The sequence below is a fragment of the Dermacentor andersoni genome, chromosome 5 (genome assembly GCF_023375885.2).
Source record: "Dermacentor andersoni chromosome 5, qqDerAnde1_hic_scaffold, whole genome shotgun sequence".
In the NCBI taxonomy this organism is placed as follows: domain Eukaryota; kingdom Metazoa; phylum Arthropoda; class Arachnida; order Ixodida; family Ixodidae; genus Dermacentor; species Dermacentor andersoni.
In genome coordinates, this window is record NC_092818.1 from 58,165,665 (window position 1) to 58,185,775 (window position 20,111).

Here is a 20,111-nt window from a genome sequence, read left to right on the forward strand (position 1 = left end):
CCACGTTAAGAAAAGCTTCATTGCAAAGCAACTCGAAGACGACAGGGAATACTAACCGTGGAACAATTACGCTGGTTACTCACTCCCCCTTATGGAATATACCAAGATAGTTACCACCAAGACGTTCACCTAAAAGAATACGCACTAAATGAAACAGGATGTGTAAGTTTACCGAGGCAATGTAGCGTGGGTACGCAGGCAGTAAGCAAAGCGGTCGAAATTAATCCGTGCTTCCACACTACAGCTTACTTAATAGTCAGATCGTGGTTTTGTTACACAAAACCCCATAATTAAGTTTTTAGTTTTTAATATTTTTACCTCCACCAAACATTTCAAAGGCCATAAGAGCAAAACTACTAGGTAACCGTAATGTAACCACTTACTGAGGCGCCGATAGCTCAATAAGGGAACATGAAATATGTCGAAATGTCGAGAAAAGTACTGCATAATCCAATAATTCTTCTTTTTTCTGATAAACCATCCCCGTCGATAGTGACCTTAAAGTACATATTCTGTTAAATTTAGCCTGCCGTGTTTCCGCATGGGATTGAGGGGGAGTTCCCACTTTGATTATTGCGTAGCTATGATATCTTAAACGCCAGGCGTACTGCACCAGAGAGTCTTCTACCGATAATACGGCAACTTGCACTGCTTCTGTATAGTGGCAGCACCCAGACCGGACCAGGCGACCCACTTTGGTCTTAAACTGCCCTTCCTTCTTTCTTTCTACTGAGAGGGCAAGAAATAAATTATAAAAGTAACGTCAATACGCTTGCCCCGACTTCGCCTGTGTTCAAGAACTTCACAACAAGACGTGGCTTTAAGCAATTACCAGTGCAAGACATCACAACAAAAACGAAAAGACAGGAAAACAAAGCAGTACAAGGTGATTTGAGAAGCATATTTGTAGCAGTAAAGCCTTGCCGAGGACTCGTGCTCTGGGCTTTGCTTTACGCATGCGCGCGCGCGTTCTCGATTGTTTCATTGATACACTTCGTCATACGGCCCTGATTTCCAGTCCGGTTGACGTTCACGCGATAATATAGAATTGCACAAGTGTGCCCTAGACCTAAATTCTTCAAAGGCTTACGCGTTCGTTATTTTCGCACCAAAGCCATTGATCTTATTTCAAAGATGTGCGTGACGAGTTAAATAAACGCACGCTTTCACTCGCACATACAGTGTTGGGAGAGCGGAGACGATGTTATCGGCCATGGAGTTAATACGGAACACCAAGGCGATGGCGACACCTGAGTCTGGAGTTTCAACGAATTCCTTATGGGAATTAAAATAAACTTTCCCTAGATTGGCAGAACAGGCTTTGGAAGGTTGGTCGGGACGCGTTGGCAAGAGAGGCTTCTGTTTCCCAGACAGATGGCTGTGCATGTGTCCACCATTAACAATCGCTAAATATCCAGCGTCTTGGTGTTATTTCGCGAGTTTATGAGGTGATCGGCGGAACATTACAAATTGCTTCTCAAGTTTGAGGTATGGTGTGAATGTCCAATGTTAGTATCTTGGCCAGTCGCTGCATGCCGCAGAATATTATTTGGCTTCCCTGCTGCTAACTTGATGCAAAGAGGATTCCCGTGCATATTGAACAAAAGCGGCTGCCTTGAAACCACTCTCCGATATAAATCACACAGTGCATATACACTTTGTATATACAGGAATGAAAGGCACTCCGGACACGAGTTGAACCCAATTAATGTTGGCACTAGCCTGAAGTTACTCAGGCTATGTTTCCTCTTAACTAACGGACTAGATATGTTTAATAAACTTTCTTAGTATTGGCCGCAGACCCCAGGTGTGATACGCGAAGTTGTAGTACACCTTGAGAAACTTCTCAATAAATTGTTTCCAACACGATATATCTCAAGTGGTCCTTTCTTCCGCGTTTCAATGAAATCCTGCGAAATACAAAAAGATACCACGTGACGGGGTGATTGCACACTGTTGTGCTGCTGTAAAGCGTGCGATGGATCAACAAGGTCGGCTGCAGCGAGACTGGCCCGCGACAGGGTGACAGGGCGCGCGCCACAGTGCCTAATATATTCAGTTCAAATCTCTGCCGGAGTGCCTTCCGCTTTTAACGCTTTGTCGCAAGTTATGTGGGACAACCTGTGTTCCTTCGGGCACACATTCACGGAATATGTATAGCCTTAAGAGCGCCGGCGGCGTCGAGTCTTCCCGTAGGCGTAAGTTGTGCAACTCTACTATTTTAGCGGGATACAAATCGCAGTAAGCACTTAAGAAATAGCGTTCTCGCTACTGCTTGCAAATACAGGAGCTGCTTCGGCTTTTACTACATTACGTAGAAGGAAAACTTCCGCTGCGTCTTTGTATTGCATGCATCGGAATGCGGGATGTGGAGACTTACGATCGGCATCGTTCTCGCAGAGCCAGGACACCAAGAACTCGCGTTTGGAGAGCACCGTACAGTCTTTCATGATGGTTAATTTTTTATTGCTAAAATAGTACCTAATGAACTGTTGTTTCTTTATTGATAAAAAATAACTTTTGCTTTTCAATCATGAGAGCTCTTGTGTTTGGGCGAACAATTAAAAGAAATGCATAGATTGCCTGCGAGCCACTGAAGTTGGAGAACAGACACGATTGGCGTAAGCATTTCAACAGTTTCCTACCGTATTCTTATCAACTGTAGGCGAGTAAACTTTATCGAGCGATGTTGTGCCGGTGTATGATAACATTTTACGAATATTTCATATTAATAAATCGGCATTCATGAAGTGACGACCATGTTTCAATTCATGCCAATTTGGCGACGACGCCTCGGACACCCGTATCCCGGCATTACCATGGCGGCACGGTGCTTATTAGAAAACTCGCATAGATTGTGGCGCCAGATTTCCGACTGGGTGATTTTGTGAGAAAGATTACGATAGGAAATCTCAAGGCATTCTTGCATCATCACCACCACCGTTCCATTACCCTAAGTCTCACTGCACATGGGCCGCCCAGGCGGACTTTTTGAAGTCACGTGAACTTCTACGCGTGGGGGGGTGGGGGGATGACCAAAAGACGGCGATAAGAGAATTTGCACGCCTGGGTATGCAATGGCTTAACGCTACCCTTATCTGTGCTTCGGAAATCTCGTGTACGGGAGCGGCATTACGCAACGTTCGCTTTGGGACAAGCACCCGCATTCGCCTTTGCCCACGCCGGCCGCATTTTGATGGAGGCGCAATGGGAAACCACCCGTGTACATAGATTTAGGTGCACGTTAAGAACCCCAGGTGGTTGAAATTTCTCGAGTCCTGCACTACGGCGTGCCTTATAATCAGAAAGTGGTTTTGGCATGTAAAACTCCATAATTTAATTTTAATCTTATTTTTTTCCTTCGCCGGTCTTTTGCTCCACGCCATCTTTATGACCGCGCCTGTTAGAGGTTATTAGGTTACGTTTTATGGGTGTGAGTGGGCACGCGGAGCTACAAGTGTTTAGTTAGTAAAGAAGAGGTTATTGAAATTTACACTGTCTAAATACTACGACCTTTATTTTTGTTCCTTGATATATATGCTATACATGTAATAGCATGGCACTTCCGCGATGACTGCGCCTATATTGGCACACGAGTTTTTTTGTTCCGATATCATAGGTCGAAGTACATTGTTTCAGTGCAATATACCTGTGTGCCTGGAGGATTTAGGAGACAAACGCTCCCACAAGGGAAGATTTTCTAATATGTTATGTCCGCTAGTCGAAACGTTTGCTTCTGCTACAACTTTCGTTCAACCACTATTGCCTCAGTGTTCATGTGAATATCTCTCTTGTGTTGCAGAATTCCTGAGAGAACCGGCGTTGACGAATGGGATATGCAGTACCACCTGGCTGATGGCACGTCCACCGTCTCCGGTAGGTGCGGGAAGGTTTTCAGTCACTAGTATACCATGCCTCGCCATCAAGGTGATGGCGAGGCATGGTAACCTAACTAACCTTTTCTATCGCACACAACACATTTAAACAAAATGAACGAAGGAATTTTGGGATTTTACGTGTCAAAAGCACGATTTGATAACTAGGCACACCGTAGTGTGAGACACCGGATTTTTTCTGACCACCAGGGGACCTTTAACGTGCGCCCAATGTTCAACAGCATTGCTGCTGGCTAAGGTGTGCTTGAGGAAATGACGTTCGTGTACCTTTTCGTTATTCGATTAATCCAAACATTTCTTGCTTCCGTTAAGGGGAAGCTTTAGCGCGGGTGCTCCTATGTAAATACATGTAAAACGAGAGTTGATACGTCTCGGCAGCCATTGCGCCAAATTTGACGAGGTTTTTTGCATATGAAAGAGAAACAATGAAGTGACCGCTGTTTTCCGATTTTTGATTTACGTCGTCAATTCTTTATTAAATAATGGCAAAAATCGGAAATTTCTAGAAAATGAAACAATCAAGTCTACACCTCCGAAACTGAGCAACGAAAAATGATAATACAAGTTTGTTAATTGCATCTAATAGTACGTCTAAAGCGGACCTAATTAATATGTTACACATGAATCCAAAAAAGAATTAGTAGTATGGGAATACACCTCTTGCGGAACCCTTGTACACAACGTAACAAACACAAGTAAGATATAAAATGACATATCGAATTAGTCCGCTTTCAGTGATCTAATAAATGCTGTTTACAAAACTGCGATAACTGTTTTTCATGCAAAGCTATGAATCTGTAAACTTAGTGCTTCTGTATATTTCAAACTTTGAAATATTTGAATTTTTTTGAACAAAATTAAGGACATCAATTGAAATTAAGCTTCCAACAGGCACTAGAATTTACCCTCTCAAATTCAACAAATTTCATTCCAATCGGCCGAGGTATTATCTCAGATAAACATTTTTGCGTTTTGAATGTACTTGAATAGGCCGTGTCAGAGTGGGGCCCAAGCTAAAGCTTCCTCTGAAGTCATTTTATTGTCACGCATTCTTTGCCTCATCCAATACACTGAGGGAACCTAAGAATGGAGTGCAACGTCCGCCCGCAAGCCACGAGTGCAACCACCCTTACCCTCTGAAAGCCAAGGCAGCTCGAATGACGTTGGTCTGATAATGTAAATGTAAACATAATCTAAGAACAAGAGATCGCCATTTCGAGTTAAAGTATTACCTTTGTCTCAGCGCTGATGTGAAGATCACCAATAAAATTGACCAATATGTCCAGATTTGGTTGTAACATACGGTTCCAGGCTTCATTATAACGAATGACAATTTTCTCTTTCGTAGACAATTCACCGCTTTTCAGCGCTGACTTTTATTCATAAGCGCGATTTTGTTCTAGCGATCTTAAAGGTAAAAGACAGGAAGTTAACGGCATTTTATTTTTCAATAACAGCAGCAAACTAGTATGCAGAGATTGTTCCGTAGATGCATTTGCATGTGCCATTTTCTTGTATACGACATACAGCGCTGACGGCTGGCTCTGAGTCGCTTATCACAGATCACAACCATTATCAAAGTGCGACAAGAAGCTAGAGAACGAAAATCGGCCATTGCAAGGTCAACCAAGCTCCGGCCTATGCAGAAGAGACGAAGGAATGTAGCAATGAACAACTGCCGGAACACATGCGAGTCCTTTTCGTAGCATCAGGTTGTGGCTTCCGTCTTTGTTGTTTGAATTTAGAGAATCACTTCAGACGGCCGAAGTGCTTTCAGGGCCTCTTGCTTCCTGCCGTTCCTATCACGGAATGATCTAGTCTCGTTGTAGCACAATGGTAAATCGGAACCTCTGCTTTCAGGGCATACACGCAACACAGAAACCGGAAGCAGTGGATCCACACTTCCGGTCTGTAGCAGCAGCCCAGTGGCCAGTACAAGCTGCGTGGGCATGGAGGAACCATCGGACATTTTTGGAAACGACGCTAGGTGAGCCGTACTTTTGTATGAATTCCTTTCGATGGAGCAACTAGCTGAGGTCACAGACAACGCTGCCTATGGCTCAATTATACTTGCGCTGACGAACTTGTGCGATGAATGGAAGTGTTGTTGCCTGCAATGCCAAATGTCATCTGCAGTTCCGACAATCTGGCATTCGCGCAAACAGAAAGCTTTAGCTAAGGGGCTAAGTACATTGAAAATGACAAATCAGTTTGCTCAACAACCCGCTTCACCAATATTCAAGTTTCTGGCATTTGAAAAAAGAAATCAATAATATTGTAAGGAATTGCATTACCGATTTACGTCGCACCTATCAAAAATTATAAATAATTTTGCAATAAAGCCAACGCTGCGATGTTCTAAACTGCACCCAACAACACATCTAAATTGCACAAAATTGTTGTAATACGCAGCGCCCTGAAACATACTATTTTATGAGCAGATCCTTTGGAAATCCTCGCAAACACAAACTTCACGCTAACTGGAAATGGATACAAAGGAAGTTGTCCACTTAGGATTTCCTAAGAGATGAAGCTAATATAACTGCGGTATATATATTTTTTGTGTAGTTAACCCAATATGTTCTTTTTTTCTCGAAACTCACTTAATTCAAAATTCTTCAGACTTGACAACCTAGATCAAAATTGTGATTGATACAGTTGATGGAAATTAACCGTTTCGAACAAATACCATCAATTAGGTTTGAATTCAATGGGAAGTCAATAAAGAATTTTTTTCTCCAGCCTAGGCCGGTTCTCTGAAAACGCTGCTGCCGCTACTGGGGCCAGTTATCTCCTACTTCTATAACTATTCCTTCATTTATTTATTTACTCACTTATAAATTTTTACCATGTAAAACATTATTGGGGACGTATTCGGGTCTAGATACGGGCCAAGCGGGCACGATCGGACAAAACGTGCAACGTTACACCACATGGGTTGAAGCACACCATAACATTCCATGAGTCACGTGAACAATGACTAGAATAAATGTAGGTAAACATATATATAGCATATTAACAGCAATACAGCAAACAAATTTTCATCCAGTGCAAATAGGGCCGTAATTTCAAAAAACAGGAGACAGGGGAGAACGCAAACACGAGGAACTTGTGCATGTGCCCTGTTTTGTCCGTAATTTTCTTTTGCATTTCTGCCCTAAACGGTAGGAACGATGGCGCACCAACAATGCCGAAACTCCACGCATAAAAACCTTTTAAAATTAATGCACCAAAATTTCATGGCCAAGGAATCAAGAGAAAGAAATACAGGCGTTTTAAGTTACATTGACGAACATTGTAAGGAGCGTTCTACTGTATAGAATCTTGAAAAAAAAAAAAGCTGTGGCAGCTGATTTTATCCAGCGTGCTTCAAAACTGATATATTTCGTAATATTGGACGTGTATTCGATATGTGTGCATTGACATATGTCCGACGCGGAGTCAGCCTCCCTAGTCCTGCTGTATTTCTCAGACATACCGCGAGTTCTACCGTATGCCTTTGAAGCATTTGCAATTATGTTACTCCTCCTCACGTACAAGGGGTCTTACAAAAAGCAAGCCTGTTTTAGCTTAGGCCATACGGTCTGTTTCAGTGCGAAACTTCTCACTTCGGAGGGCACGTTTCTGGACCTTTGCCTACAAGTTCGCGCTGAGATTGTGCAAATAGCCTTGCTATAAAGCCACGGTTGAGTTGGTCGAGCTCTCAATTGGTAAAAACGTGTTATTCTTGTCCCGGAGGGAACTCACCCATTTTTAGCGCCATTGACCGTCTACTTGCAGGAATTCTACTGGAATCGGAGGAAGGGATCCGTAACAGTTGTCCGGTGTCTGTGGCAAGGTTTCCAGCAGAGACGATGCCTTACATGGACACGCCAACGAGTACGCGGACGATACAGCCAACACTTGCAAAGCATGCGATCTAACGTCTGTGAAGGACGAGAAGTTCCTAAAACACTGCCGGAATACAACAGGCAAAAAACACACCTGCAAAACCTGTGGCAAATTGTTCTGCCAGGCTGGTAATCTGGCTGCACATTGCCGCATGCACACAGGCGAGAAATCTCACAAATGCGAAATATGTGGAAAAAAGAACGTTTCGGCATTTTCATCACCGAGATATCCATAAACGCACAGATACAGACGAGAGACCCTACATTCGCAAATTAAGTGATCAATCGTTCCGGCAGTCTGGCCACCGAGGTAAACATATGCGCACGCATACAGGCGAGAAACCCTACATTTGCAAAGCATGTAGTAAATCATTCATGCAGGTGGCGAGTCTCCGTAGACACCAGCGCACTCACAGAGACAAAAAACCCCACGTCTCTCAAATATGTACGAAACCATTCCATCTCTACTGGCATAGTAGCGACAAAGGTTTCGTTTGCGAAATATGTCGCCGCCAAAGTATGCACGGGGATAAAATGCCATATCAGTGCACGCAGTGTGCATTTCGTTTCGCAGAGAAAGAAACCCTCAATGAACATGTGTGCGAGAGTAATACCTGCCAATTATGTGGAGATGCGTTTGGAGGCGAGGTTCAACAGGCTGCACTTCTCGTGACGCATAGTGGTGTGCAGCGGTGGTATTCTGACTTGTGCGCAAGTATCTCGCCTGTGGCTTTTGCATACCAACGCAATAGTATAGCAGTGCACAGAAGCAACGCTGACATTCATTCACAGGATTGAGCAACTAACTAAACGCATCGTGTGCAGAGAGAGCAACTAACTAAACGCATCGTGTGCAAAGACTGGCTTCTTATGAAGTTTAATATGGCCTAGTAAATTCATGATATGAACCATGCCATCTGCTGTTCAGAAATTACGGCACAAGACGTCGTAGCCAGAAGTATTCGTTGTGGGTCATTGTCGAACTAGACTGCAGATTGTGGCCAGCGCTTACTGTTTGCTTAACTGCATGTGTTGTCGCAAACGCAGCCTTGGCACTTAATTCAAGACAAAACCTCTTGGGCTACAAGTTCGTGTTTTGTGCAAGTAGAAGGTCGAAATGCCCGCGCAAGATACTTGACTCTCCGTTTCGTTAGAGACCGAATGCTTCGCGGCGCCTTCGGCACCCCGGAAAGGAAAGAAAGAGACGAACAGGCCCTGTCTTCGAGTTTCCAAATTCCGAACGAAGCCGTCGACATGTTTGTCGTAGACATGACGCGATTGTTCCGTCGGGCCGATCCACGAATGCCAGAAGACAAGAAGGGGCGTCTGTTAATGCGAGGCGTCAAAGCACAGCTCTTCGCGGGCCTTGTGCGCAAACCACCTACAACAGTGGTTCAGTTCGTTTGTGAGGCAACAATCACAGAAGGCATGTTTAGGCAGCGGCTCTCGTAGTATGAACGCCAGATCAACATGACTGCTGCATGCTCTCTCGTACGGGTGAAATGACAGGGAGTCCCTGGTCGAACTTATGGCACAAAGTGTTCAAGAAGAACTGCAAAAGTCTTATTCATCGGCTCCGACACCTCCGAGTGCTGCAGCTCTTACGGACGTGGTTCGGGAGGAAATCGGCAAAGTGGTTCACCCCTCACCGCCAACACGTATCCCCCCCTCCCCGTTCTCGTACGCGGATGCTCTTCGGGTTTGCGCGCCGTCGACGAGCCGTTTCTCTCCGCCGCCTGCTGGGATTCCTCGACGCTTCCCAAGTCCAATCCACGGCACGAATCTGCGAGCAGCCTTTCATCCTGGTCCGCGCAAGTCTATAGTATGGCGCACTCCCGACAACAGTCCGTTGTGCTACCACTGTGGGGAGGCTGGTCACATGTATCGCGACTGCCATTACCGAAGGATTGGTCTGCAAGGATACCATCCGGATGCCCGTTGCCCTCGCTATGGCGAACGGCCGCACGAAATCGAGGAATCTTGCAAAGTAACCGGCTGGCTCCTGCCCCACGTCGAAGACAGTCACGGCCGCCATCACCTCATCAGTACGTGTCACCAAACCGCGATCGAGCCGCCTTTGATTCCGCTGGAGTCAAAGGTGGCATCCCGCGCCTTGGAAACTGGAAACGGCGACCTCCGGGGGTGAGGCCGCTGTCATGCGAACCATCAAATATCCTCCACCGACGCCACCCTCTCGCGACATATCGCTGACGCCTTCATTCGAAACTGCCAAACGAACTTCCGCTGCTATCACTGCTTCCATCGACGGTTATCCGGTAACTGCACTTGACGACACGGGAGCTGATTACTTCGTTGTGAGTGCGTCACTGGCCACTCGGCTACGCAAGGTGCTGACAGCGTGGGACGACCCACAACTGTTTGCGGCTGCAGGAAATGTCACCCATTAGGCGATGCACTGCGGGACTTGCAATTTCCGCTTCGAGTTTCGTAGCGTCTTTCCTTGTGCTGCACTAGTGTTCTCGACTGGTTATGCTGGGCATGGATTTTCTCCAGGAATATGGGGCAATCATTAACCTGCGTGGCTTGTTCGTGACTTTTTCTTACTATGTTTCTTCGGATTCGAGTGTGGAGGATGAAATCACCGCGTCGCTTTACGTGTGGTCGATGACTGCGTGACGTTACCGCCTCGAAGTACCATCTTGGTCCTCGTTGAATGCCCCCAAGACCAACTAGGAATAGGCATCGCCGAAGGTAACCACACAATTTTGCTGGATCGAGAAGTCGGCGTCGCACAAGGTCTCATAAAGCTCCAAAATAGGCAAACCACGATCCTTATTACGAACTTCACTGGTGAATACAAGCACTTGGCGAGGCATACCACCACTGCCTACTTTTAAACGGTGGCGAAGTCCAACACCTGTGCTTCGGTAACGACAATCTCGATACAGGAACCCAGCGATGTGGACTTGACCACTCACATCAACTTCAACCCAAAGCTAGACCAACCCGAAAAGGAGAGGCTCCTCACTCTGCTATCTTCATTTAGTGACTGTTTCGCCACCTCCTTGAAGGTCAAACAAAATTCTTTAACCAAACAAAGAAACATCACTGAACCGACCGTTGAACCTGTTCGCCAACACGCGTATCGCGTGTCGCAGAGAGAACAGGATGCTATTCGTCATCAAGTTAAACAAATGCTAGAATATGATGGCATTAAACGATCGACAAGTCCATGGGCTTCACCTGTTGTATTAGTTAAGAAGAAAGACGGTTCACTAAGATTCTGTGTTGATTATGGCAAACTAAACAAGATCACCAAATTGTTTATCCTCTACCTCGGATTGACGGCTTTTTGGATCGCCTGCGACATGCCCGTTACTTTTCTTCAACGGATCTGCGTAGTCGGTACTGGGAGATTGAAGTTGACGAATGGGACCAGGAAAGACGGCGTTTATAACACGCGATGGTCTCTATCAATTTAAGGTCCTCCCGTTTGGATTGTGTCGCGCTCCGGCCACATTCAAACGCATGATGGACGCAGTTTTATCTGACCTCAAGTGGCACTCTTGTTTAGTCTACATCGACGATGTAGTTGTTTCTTCCACCACGTTTGAACAACACACCCAGCAGCTTGAGGCGGTTCTTCAAGCCATCCGCACCGCCGGCTTGTCTCTGAAGTGCGAAAATGACACTTTGGCTACAAGGAGCTGAAATTTCTGGGTCATGTTGTCAGAAGCACCGGTGTGCGTCGTGACCCTGACAAAGCCATGGCAGTTGCTCTGTTCTCGATACCGAAGACAAAGCATGATGTCTGCCAATGTTAAGGGCTTTGTGCGTATTACCGCCTACAAAAAAAAGCATATGCGGGATTCTCAGAAAGAAGCTTTGAAGTTGAGGAAACATTCCTCCTGGTCCGGGACTCGAACTCGGGACGAATGCCTTTACGGGGTGGCGGCTCTACTGCCTGAGCTAAACAGCAGGCTAGCAGATCCCACGGCGAGGTCAAATAAAACTTAAATTCGAAGAAAAGGGACACAAAATATGGCAAATCAGTTCTGCGGAACCGTAAAGTGGAGGAATTATTATGAAAAGGAAAAGTTGCAGTCCAACCTGATTTACCAAGAAGCTACAAAGAAAACCCATACGGGAAACCCGTATGTATTCCCTTTGTAACGTCGTGGTATATACGCCTGGATGACAATTTCTTGGCCTTTAATATCTATTCTACAGAAAACGCATCGTACTCATTATTCTAAACTTTCAAGTATTTTCACACCTCTCTTAGTTCAGAATTCAGTCAATTTCCAGCTACAATATTGCCCGGCTTGGGCCTGTTAGAACTCCGCGCTTAAATAAAGAGTTCCTGGCGAACGCCAGGAAGTCTGTATGCGATGGTTCTGCGAAATGCGAAAGTTGTGGGTTCGGTACCGACCTGCGGCAAGTTCTTTTTTGATCCACTTTAATTTCCATTAATTTATGGTTTCTTTATTTCATTTATTAAGCAGAAGTAATTTTCCCTATGTTGTCATTGGTGTCAGTGTTTGTATGCTTCTTGTGATGTGACTAATAAAAATTGGGTCCCTCGATTAACCCCCTTTCTTCTGGTTTCTTACATAACGAGGGTGTTGAATTCGGCAACGTTGATGCCTTCATGTAGCATGTGTGGGTTTATTGACCAGTTGTCTTCACCCAAAAAGATCACGTTCTCGTGACGCCTGCGACAAAAAGGACGTTCCACGTCCGTTGCCAAGGTCTGTGAGTGGTGGCACTAGCTAACACTCCCAGGGTTCTACTAGGGCACATAAATGCCCAAGAAAGTGGATGTGGAAAGGACGCCGCGGTAGCTCAATTGGTAGAGCATCGCACGAGAAATTCGAAGGTTGTGGGTATGGTTCTCACCTGCGGCAAGTTGTTTTTTCATCCACTTTAATTTCCATTAATTTATCGTTTCTTTCTTTCATTTATTAAGCACATGTAATTTCCCCTATGTTTTCCTTGGTGTCCGTGTTTGTTGGATCCTTATGGTAAGAATACTGCCCAGTGATCTGGTGACTGTTGATGCACATAGAGCACCGGGAGGCAGAGGCACCAAGTTTGGACCATGTCGATGTTGTGACGTGGCTAATCCTGAACTTTTTGCAGCTTGACCTCGATGAAATGGCTACCTCAGCAGCAGAGCTGGTTATAGTCGAAGAGCCATCGCTAAAAATCGGAACTCGAATGGTGTAGGAATCATGCAGTAGATGTAGAGTTGCTTGCTTAACGACGCAACTTCGCCAGTAGGGCTTCTTTCCAACTCCTAAAAGGGAAAGCTGCACTTGTGGCTGACGAAGACACCGCAAAGAACTAGGCGAGCTTGCTGCAGGCGTGAAATCGGATGAAAGAGGATCGGTAGGAGTCTAGAATACAGGAAAACGCTGCCGCTGGTCAACTTTTCGAGTGAGAAGCAATGCGTTGAGACTAGTGTCGACAAAGGTGCTGGAAATGATTTCTAAGGGTGTGCGTGGCGGCATAGGTACTGATGGGATGTTTCCAGGGGTCGCAAATTCTTGCAGCTCTTGAAGGCCATCGCGGTAGACCAAGAAAGACTCTAAGCGCTTGAGCTTGAATCTTCTCAAACACTCTCAAACTTGCCTTCCGAGTGCTGGGCAGCACCGGAGTGCGTTAACGCTAGAAATCCCAGGGTGCCCATGGTTTTCTAGCGATGGTTCCTAGACTGTGACTGGTGGACAGGAGTGCATAAGATGCATGGGGGCTCCAAAAAAAGTCGCGGTCGACAATTGTCCTTAAATGTCAATTGGTTTTTTTTTGTGCAAGATAGGCTGGCCAATAATATACACACAATAATATACACAAATGCCAAACATGTGGTAAATTGTTTAGCAGGGCTCATAGTCTAACTGCACATTACCGCACGCATACCGGCGAGAAACCCTACAAATGCGAAATATGCGAGAAATCATTCGCGTACAATTCAAATTTCCGTTCTCATCAACGGATTCACACAGGCGTTAAATCCCGTATCTGCCAAATATGTGCTAAACCATTCAAAAGCAAAGCGGAACTTAAAATTCATCTCATATCACGCAGTGATGACAGACCTTTGGTTTGCGACGTATCTAATGTCTCCTTTAAGCGTAACTCACATCTCAGATATCACCGCCAAAGAATTCCCGAGGTTAAAATGCAGTAGGAGTGCAAGCAGTGTGGATTTCGGTTCGCAAAGAAAGAATACCTCGACGCACATCTCTGCCAGAATAGTAGGTGCAATTGTGTGGAGATACGTTTAGAGATGCATCTAAACTGATTGCCCATCTCGTGATGAATACAGCATTCGAGTCGTAAAATTGTGACGTAAGTGGCCGAAGGGGCACAGTGGCGCAAGTGAGCTAAATGGCCCACCGTTATCGCACATGAACGTGACCATGAATCCATGCAAGGAAATAACGCTGACATTAGCCCACAGGGGTAAGAACTAACCGAATGCATCGTCTGGATAGACGGCCTTCTTCAAACGTTTAAAACTGCTAAATGAAATGGGAGACTTAAAGTATTGCACTTATTTTTTTGAAATTGCGAGACAAAGTGTCTCCAGCAGGGTATGGGATGCTTGAATGTGATGTATGCTGCAGGCCCTGGCTAGAAATCACTGTTTGCAGAACTACGTTGTTTGCGAAAGTATCTTTAGCAAACTCATTTCTAAACAAAGCATAATGGGCTGCAATTTTATGTTTCGTGCTACTAGAAGGTTGAAACATTCGCACAAGATCCTTGACACCTCGTTTTGTTTCGTGTAAGTGTTTTGACAGTGTACTGGTAAACAAGCTTTACCTCACTGTGCTTTTATTCATTCTGCAGTTCGAATAGAAGGCAGCTCCACTCATTAGGAACCAATTAAAAAAGGAAACACTGTTCTTTTCGACTAAAACACTAATCTCTGATAATGATTGAGGTCTTTAGGCCTTGCTGCCTTTCAGAGACTGTTTTTACGACAATATAAAGACATAGGAATGGGGAAATTTATATCCCTTACAAACTGTTAAATACACGTAATTTTTGGGTTCGCTCTCTGGGTTCTCTCTATTCAGGTGGAACCTCTGTCAGTCTTAAAGTGCAGTTTTTTATTAACTTGGAAGTCATCTCTTTTGACGTGCGCTGCACTCTAGTTACAGCTGTGGAATTTTTTAGCCTGATGTGACAAACTTATCCCTGCGAACAATGACAGGACGATTGAGACGTAGTTTTTAGTTATATTATTGATCCGCGTACTTCTATATATTTTTGCTGTGAACGCGTTTCACCGAATAACAAATGTTAAGTTACAGCTCAGGGCATGATGCACCAGCGTGTATCAGAACATTCTGCCATATTCTCGTCGATTCTATCTTTTTCCTATCTTATAGTCGAGCCTTTTGTAATCAAATTGCACGTGCAACGAGAATACACTTATGCATTCTGGGAGACACGCGAGTAGCAACGATCACGCTGTAATCCTGTACGAATATTGGGAGAATAGCCGACGCTACTTAATCGCAAATTATTTGTTCGACGATCGACTCATGCGCCCGGCACTATCTTTCTGCCCGAATGTAACTTGTTTTGTTGGTTCCGGTTCGCCCAATAAAGTGTCTTTCATGAAACGTGGTTCTTCTGACTGCGTTGTTCAATATCACTACAATGCGACATATCGTAGATGTGCTCCGTGGAGACATATAAACCCTACCAGCAGTGATAATAACATGAACGTTGTAATGACGAGCGAGCTAGCCGCAGGCTACGACTACCGCCAGAGCACGCACCTCTGCACGAGACGACTAGGAAGATCTTGGCCCAGACAACTGCCGCAATGAGAGTGCCCATGTCACCTGCAACGTCGTATGCTGCAAAAGCAAAGGAAGCCCTCGATCAATTGCGAATCACTGTTTGGAGATCTGAAAAGTTGGCCGCAATCCTACTATGAACCGCTACGTTTACTAATTGAAACTGTGACAAGGTGCGGTTTCGCAGCTTACAGTTTTGTACGCTATGTCACCGATTACAACATTCCCACGAACACACACGAGCGTCATGCTTAAGGAGCGGGCTGAAATTTAACGAGAACACCGTGGTATCCTGGGTAGCAATCAGCTATTAACTATGCCACGTCTATCCGCACATGTCAGAGATGAAAGCGGTTTTCCTCATTTGCTGTTTTGAAGCAAGTTCTTTGCGCCGGATCAATACGCAAATCGGCCAAGACCATTACCAAACTCCTCACGGGAGCCACGGGCATCGAAAAGACGTTGCAACTGATGTGTTGTCAGAGCAAACGCGAATTGCTCCGACACCACATAACGTGCGTGCCTCGACGGAGCGTAGCGGGTAAAGGGAACACCTACCGCCGAGCAGACACGCGAGGCGTTTCGTGAAGGAAGAGGGGTTCGCCGCGACGCAACGTCACCTTCCTTCTCGGGTGCCTAGCTGCGTTCTCGACACGTTCCTTGCCCGCCAGCGTCCTCACTTCGCCTCTTTATTTGCTATGAAGAAATTAATACAGAAAAAGCAGAACATAAATTTGCAAGAAAAACGTTCGAAGTAGTGTTTCAAACCTGCAATTCCATGCTTAGAAATGGAGTGTCTTGCCCACTGAACTAAACCAGTAGCTCCAAGATAACAGGCCTCTGCACTATGCATTATGATGCTAGGCTTCTTGGACAGAAATTTTCATTACCAAGCCCGGCGTGAAAAAAGCTGTGACGTCAACCTCAACGCAGTTTACTTGGGGGCGTCCCCATTAGATTCTATGGTAGTAAGGCAAGGTAGTATGATGCCACGGATCAAAGTTCACCATGTTTTGGCTATCTAGCCGGCGTTGCCCATGCGTGTCAGCGCACTCCCTTCCCCGTGACGAGTTCATGACTCGAAGGTTCACTCAGCGACGTTCAAATGAAGATTAATGCTTTCGCATCCACAAATCGCAAGCAGCGCTTAGGTATTATCGGATATTTAAAAATCGCCATATCTAACTTGACGTTATGTAAGCGAGCTTAGCACAGACGACGCAGTGGCATAATTTAGCGCTTTTATTATTGATGCAGAAAACTTTGTGGGTGTCCAAGCTTCGTCTTTAGATCGAAACGCGATAGCATTCAAAGGTTCCTGACTTATTCTCACGCTTCGCGGCAACTGCAACTTATGCAAGTGTGATGTTTACCGGAAAACGCTGGTGGTGAATGCTATGCAGGAAGAGGTGCCTTCTGGTTGAAACGCTGCCTCTTGCGTGAGCCGTTCCCGGAAGTTGCGCACAGGCACGCAAAAAAAAAAAAAAAAAAATATGGGGTTCTTGTTATATTATGGCACGTTTACTATTTCAGTTTTAGAATATTCAACATGGCAGACATGCGCTGTCGGTGTTCACGACATTTGTTTGTGGGCTAACAATCTCAAAATTCTGAAGAATAACCTTGTTAAGAATGTATGACAAGGTGTGAGCAACTTTAGTGACAGAATGGTGTGGCACTATGAGCCACATATACAGTAAGTCATACAGCAAGGCGTGGTATGTACATGTACTTCAATATGTAAAAAACGAAAGGTGGTTAACCGAGGGGCCCGCATTTTATTAATCACAAGTAGGCAACAAACGACGATACCAAGGACCACATAGGGGAAATTACTTTTGCTTACTAACTGAATTAAAAAAAAATAATTATTTCTTCGAATTGAAAGTGGATGAAAAAGCAACTTGCCGCAGGTGGGGAACGACACCACGTCTTTGCATTACGCGTGCGATGCTCTATAACATACGAGAATTTTCGCTCGCGGGGACGCCGGTGCAGGACGCCGACGCCAACAGCGCATTTTCTGCCATGCGTGAGGCCCTTAACGCTGTCGTGCTAAAATTTATCTTTCCACAAATGAAATACAATACGCAAAAGACGGGTCACCTGGGCGAATGAACATGGCGAAAAGACGCAAAAGAAGCGAAACAATGCACGCTGCATACTTCGTCGATAGCCAAGCAAGTAAAATATTATCGAATCAGAAAGAAATGTCATACAGTAGCCGACACAATGGCATGCTGAAGAGCAAGCTGGCGAAAGTTTCAAATACAAAGGTTTATGGCAACAGATATTTTTGTTGATTCGCGGGCAGGTCATCGTAATGGGAACTTTTGGGTGCGGTACGTTTTTCCTTGACAACCACTAATTTTCCCACCTAGATTGTATAAACGATGTTGAACACGCTTAGCAAGCATCAACTTTGCGGCAACCAAGAAGAAGCACCATTATCATTCATTTTCCAAGTAAGATATTGCACAAATAAAAGTATTTGATAGACAGTGTCACGTAGCGGCAAAAGTGTTGCGAAAGTTGTGTTAAAAATTTACTTACGAGCTGTACGTATTTAGTGTACAATGTCCCGATAAGCTTGAACTGAACCTCAATGTTTATTGACAGATTTACTTAGAAAGCATTGAATGTACTATACACGGAAATAAATGCCCTTCCGTTTAGCATTTGGAGCACATATTTCTCTACGAATTCTACATACTGTCACGTATATCCTTTCCTTAAGGTAGTAGCAAGAAATCAATTAGTTGGAGCAAAGCGAGAATAGGCACGTAGGACAATAGATGTGAGCAAATGCAAAACGCTTCACTCCTTTTATCCTACGTGCTTTCTTGCTCTTCGCCAGAAGTTATGCAGCACCAACTTGCTCACCTGTCTGTTTTCTTGAGGAAATCAATTACTGGACTACACTTGTATCACCTAATGAGCCTCTGTGGACTTTATCACATGCATTGCGCATGTAGGCTGCTACCCTTCTGAGAGACTGTTTATCTTCTTACGCTGCAATCACCCTGTGGCGACACATTTCACTTTTGCTTACGCAACAAAAACAGATATAAATTACTTATCAAGTTAACGTTGTCTGAGTCTCTAGTGTGTTAAAATCGCCTCATGATGCTGTGTATAATGTATGTTCAACTGGCACAGCTACAGAAAATACAGATAGCTGACTGAGGCGCGATGTATAACAAGCTCAAAAATCATAGGCGTCTTAACTTTCCTCGATTTGTTCTCAACATTCATTCGTGTTTGCAGCGGTGGAAACATTTGTACCGCAACAATTTTCATGAAGCAATGGAAGCACCAGTAAATGGCAACTGTCCCCCTTGTTATTCAAACGCTAGCGAAAACAGGAGCGCCAATCCGCTCACGGCTAGAGCACAGGGAAAATTGACTCGACTGCTGACCCGACTTGTTTCTGCTCGTGAATCTTATTTGTTGTGGCTCCATATTTGCAAATGTTATAAAGGTTTCGAAAATGGTTTGTTTTCATCCATATATAACTACAGCTTGTAAAACACAAATTCTTTAGGTGCGGAGTGGCCAGCAGCGTATATTTTTTAACGACAGCTCTAGCTTTAGTGCGGGGCGTGAAACGCAATTGACGACTGCGGAGCAATCACAAAAAACTGTCCCCAATGTGTGGGGTCTGATTGAGACACGACTATGCACGGCGCATGAGCGTTCGCTACCGAAGAACCGCGACATGGGCAAAACAGTTGCAGTTCTGTATTGCTAAAAGTTAGCGAAGACAGTACAGCAATTTGTGGGCAAAACAACAAAGCAAGCACCACTCGTCAGGGGATAAAGAACTACCTGCTTCATGTCAAATGAGCTAGAGAATGCCGCAGCAGTCAGCAGAATTGTAGCCTCTGGTAATAAAAAAATTACGGGGTTTTACGTGCCAGGATCACTTTCTCATTATGAGGCACGCCGCAGTGGAGGACTCCTGAAATCTAGACCACCTGGGCTTCCTTAACGTACAGTGAAATCTAAGTACACGGGTGTTTTCGCATTTCGCACCAATTCAGCCGCCATGGCCCGGATTCGATTCCGCGACCTTGTGCTCAGCAGCCCAACACTATAGGTGTTGTAATCATAGGCTAGTTAAGGCTAACTTAATTTTCCTACCTTCTGCGCTACGAGGAGCGCTTCCACGAGCAACAATTTCTTCCCAGCAAGACGTGCTCTTCACAAAGAAAAGTAGCGATATCATCCGATAAATGCATTTTTTCGTATTAAGTGAGGTTTAGTTTGGGTAAATCATTTGGCGCAAAACGAGAATGGGTAATCGGGGTGCCTCTGCTGGAGTTCAAAAAGTCACATTAGTGTCAAGCTAGTGGCGGACCCTAACGTCTAGGTTTTGTCCAGATATGCGGTATCATTTTAATCAATACACCGAAGTGACAAATGTTTAATTAGTTTCCGTTCTTCTTTTGGCATTGAGTACGCATGCGCGGTGATTCAACAACGTGTAGCCGACAATACACGCCAGTTACAGGACATCGAAAGAGCAGCCATGGCTGAAGACA

General features: G+C 45.0%; 1 protein-coding gene across 1 annotated transcript in view; it reads left to right on the forward strand.

Annotated features, from left to right (window-relative positions):
* Positions 1-20,111, forward strand: part of LOC129384642 (uncharacterized) — a 149,196-nt gene that overhangs the window by 41,924 nt on the left and 87,161 nt on the right. The window lies entirely within an intron of this gene.